This window comes from Pseudoliparis swirei, chromosome 8 (genome assembly GCF_029220125.1).
Source record: "Pseudoliparis swirei isolate HS2019 ecotype Mariana Trench chromosome 8, NWPU_hadal_v1, whole genome shotgun sequence".
Lineage (NCBI taxonomy): Eukaryota > Metazoa > Chordata > Actinopteri > Perciformes > Liparidae > Pseudoliparis > Pseudoliparis swirei.
In genome coordinates, this window is record NC_079395.1 from 2,251,430 (window position 1) to 2,255,828 (window position 4,399).

Here is a 4,399-nt window from a genome sequence, read left to right on the forward strand (position 1 = left end):
CCTTAGTTTGAGGACCACTGCTCTTGGCTGTTGATGTCTATCAATATAGCTCATTTTGAAAATGACGTAAGAGGGCAATACGGATCCGTATCAGACCAGGAGGGCAATACGTGGCTGGGATGACGACCCATTAGCCAATCAGAACGCTTGTACTGTTGTTGCGATATAATAATTCATCTTTATTCATAAAGAAAATGTAAGCTAGCGGTCTGATGCTGCCCAGAGGAAACGCAGGTCGAGGATGTATTGCATCATCAGTGTATTGCTGCTCATGCTTCAACTCTTTCAGAATTTTTTTTGGTTTGAGCACCTGCCCCAAAATGTCTGTGCACGTGCCTGGAATAACGTGATGACTTCTACCGTGTGACCAAACATCTGTAATATTTACATCAAAACATCTGCTGAGACAAACAAAGGAGTGAGCCGCAATGAGCCGCAGTCATTGAGTGGAGACGCTGTGAAACCACCCGAGGACACGAGTGATGACGTCATCGCCGAGGGTTGTGAACGAGCAACAACCAACGTGGACACGCCCACACTTACCAACTGAGTCTGGCTGGTTGCCAACTTCCTGTTCTACAAACTGGTTTCTTGGTCTGTGGCAACAATATTAATGTGTGAGATCATGGAATTATTCATGGAGTAATTGAACAACTTCTGACCTCCACATATGAATTATACTTGTAGTCTAGCTTTAAAATACATGTTGCATGTCGACGTGAAGAGGAGTCAAGCTTACGCCTCTGAGCCCTCGTGCTCGTGGAGAATAACAGGAGACGGTATTCATCATCACTACTGGTTGCTCGCTGCCTCGGCATTTCATGTCAGATCCTGTTGTCGTGTTCCACTTGAGACAGCTGTAGCACAAGTGGTAGACCATGAAGCTGCAGACCGTAAACGTCACACGAAACCTTCACCGTGATTGGTCAATCCGTTTGTCTGTCAACATTTAGCGAAAAAAACAATCAATGAACACTCAGTAGATCACAAAGGACCTCCCACCTCACAGGTGATGCTCATTAGCAGCCTGTCAGTCAGAGAGCAGAGAACACCGCGCGAGGACAACTGAGCCTCATTGAATAGAGCTGAGATTGGTCTGGAATGTTTGATGTATAAAACGTGGGGGTGTGTGTCATATGCAAAAGCCTTTAAAAGGTGAATTTACATTTTTTTGTAAAATGTATAAAATGCCCCCAGCCTCCAGAGACGTGACATATTTGAATGTCAGTCAGTTTACCAAGGCCACTGGTTCTGCTGCTGTTCAATGTTAAAGATGACAGGACCAATGGGGTCTCAATACAGGACTGTCTCAGAAAATTAGAATATTGTGATGAAGTTCTTGATTTTCAAAATGTCATGCATTCTGGATTCATTACAAATCAACTGAAATATTGCAAGCCTTTTATTCTTTTAATATTGCTGATTATGGCTTACAGCTTAAGAAAACTCAAATATCCTATCTCTAAATATTAGAATATCATGAAAAATTATACGAGTAGGGTATTAAACAAATCACTTGAATTGTCTAATTAACTCGAAACATCTGCAAGGGTTTCCTGAGCCTTGACAAACACTCAGCTGTTATAAATCTTTTTTTTTACTTGGTCTGAGGAAATATTAAAATTTTATGAGATAGGATTTTAGAGTTTTCTTAAGCTGCAAGCCATAATCAGCAATATAAAAAAAAATAAAAGGCTTGCAATATTTCAGTTGATTTGTAATGAATCCAGAATGCATGACATTTTTGTTTTTTTAATTGCATTACAGAAAATAAAGAACTTTATCACAATATTCTAATTTTCTGAGACAGTCCTGTATACTTCTTTTTTTTTACTTATCTGGATGTTTCACTGAAGAAACAATTTATCATCCACAATATTAAATACCTCGCTGGCACTTTATAGGTAGGAGCCTCTTTGAAGCACAGCTCTGTGTGACGTTTTGTCTTTAAAAAGAACAAAATAACTTTTAATCGCGATTAATGAATTTCAAAATGTGCGATTAATTAGTTTATTTTTTGTAATCGATTGACAGCCCTATATTTTATACATTAGCTTCATATGAAACACTGAAAATGAGACAAGAAGAAAGTACTTTGTTCATTCTTGAATCAAGAAATACTTTATTCATCATGTGAACCTGTTGAACCAGTTTGACCAGAATCTCAGTTATGTAAAAGAATAATGAAAGATTTACTTATTGATTATGATACTTTATTTTATAATTCAACACAGTACATCATGTGTATCTTGATTCAGACAACAACAACAACAACAATATTTAGTTTCTATTATTTAACACAAATATATTAATAGAAGAATCAAATACCTCCGATAAAGAAGCTCTGGTGCTTTCTCTCTTTAAGACACATGCAGAGGAAGAGAAACTTAAATTAAAGAATACATCAATAACAATATTCATCAAACATTTAGAGCTCAGAGCATTTTACATTTCCCTGCAGATAAATATGAGTTCAGGTAAACAAAGAGCATCATGAGCAGTGAGAGCCTCCATGACTCAACACACACAGGAAGGAGCGCCACCTACAGGAACTCAGACACCTACACAACAACAAGGAGAAGATGGACAAGTCCCGCCCACAAGGTTTGATTGACAGGTGAAGAAAAGTCTGCTCAGCGACGATGATGGAAACAAAATAAGTTTAAGATTTAAAACACAGACTTTAACCAGATGTCCCTGAACTCACTTCTGTCTATTTGAGTTTACTGAACTCAGCAGTGGCTCCAGAAGAATAAAACTTAAGTCCAGCATAGAGAGGCTGAGTGAATGTGGTCTGGACTCTGTGGAGGAGAGTCATGGTGTCAGAGACGCTGTAGAAGGACAGAATACCTGCTCTGTGATCCAGGTACACTCCTAATCTGGAGGACTGAGGACCAGAGATGGGAGTTTGGACTTTGTTGTGAAAAAATATAAAACTGTTTTTGAGAAAACGTAACGCCCAAGATTTATTATTGTATCCAAACACACATTCATCCATGCTCCCTGTTCTGATGTTATTCTTGTATGAGACGGCTACATAAACTGATCCTCCTCTCCACTCCACCTCCCAGTAACAACGTCCAGTCAGACTCTCTCTACTCAGGACCTGACGCCATGAAGTGAACCTGTCTGAGTGACTAGAATAAGACTGTTCTTCACTCATACATGTTGCTTTTCTGTTCCCCTCAGATAATAACAGATATGTGTCTGCTGTGTTTGGATCCAGAGTGATGTCACATGAATACCTTAAGAATCCAGCTCTGGTCTCGGGCTCTGCTTGTGAAGGAGACAGTAAATCGTCCACTTCAGTCACTGCCAGTGAGACGTTTGTCCACTTGTCCCCCAGAACGTCCTGTAGTTTATCTCTGACTTCTGACACAGCCGCCGTCACGTCCTCAAAGTGTCTCAGAGGACGGATATCGATGCCGGACGAGTGTGTAGACTCAGCTGGTGACAGTGAGGGTAGTGAGTAGAAACTGCTTGAGATCCTCTGTGTGTGACAGCAGCTTCAGCTCAGCCTCGTTCCTCTTCAGCTCAGTGATCTCCTGCTCCAGCTTCTCCTGAAGCTCTTGGACTCGACTCACTTCAGTTCTCTGCCGGGATCTGACCTGCTGCTTCACGTCAGAGCTTCTGTTCTCCATGAGCCGGATCAGCTCAGTGAAGATCTTCTCACTGTCCTCCACTGTTTTATCAGCAGAGAGGTTGAGGGCCTCCACCTCCTGATGGAGCAGCTTCAGGTCTTTCTCTCGGTCCTGGATTCTCTGCTGGATGTTGAGTCGACTCCCCTCCAGCTCTCTGCCTCTCGGTCCTTTCTGCTGCAGCTGAGACTGTGTCGTGGCCTTTATGTTCATCCATTAAGCAGAGGTAACAGATACACTGCTGATCAGTACGGCAGAAGATCTTCATCTCCTCTTTATGACGAGAGCAGATGTTCTCCTGGAGCCGGTTGGAGGGGTCCACCAGCTTGTGTTTCTTTAATGGAGGTGCATCATAATGAGGCTGGAGGTGTTTCTCACAGTCAGAAGCCAGACACACTAGACAGGACTTGAAGGCCTTCAGTCTCCTCCCAGTGCAGACATCACAGGCCACATCTTCAGCTCCAGCATAGCAGTGATCAGCAGGAGCAGCTTGGAGTCCAGTCTTCTTCAGCTGCTCCACTAGAACTGCCAACATGGTGTTCTTCAGTAGGACAGGCCTCAGTGTGAAGGTCTGCCTACACTGAGGGCAGCTGAGGAGTTTCTTCCCCTCCTCTTCCTCCCAGTGGGCTTTAATACAGTTCATGCAGTAGCTGTGTCCACAGGGAATAGTCACCGGATCCTTCAGGAGATCCAGACAGATGGAACAAGAGAAGGTTTCCCGATCCAGCTGAACTCCTTTCTGCTCCATTTCACCTCTCAGG

The 4,399-nt window shown here is 42.5% G+C and overlaps 1 pseudogene; it reads right to left on the bottom strand.

Annotated features, from left to right (window-relative positions):
- Positions 1–2,397: 2,397 nt before the first annotated feature.
- Positions 2,398–4,399, bottom strand: LOC130198218 (tripartite motif-containing protein 16-like; annotated as a pseudogene).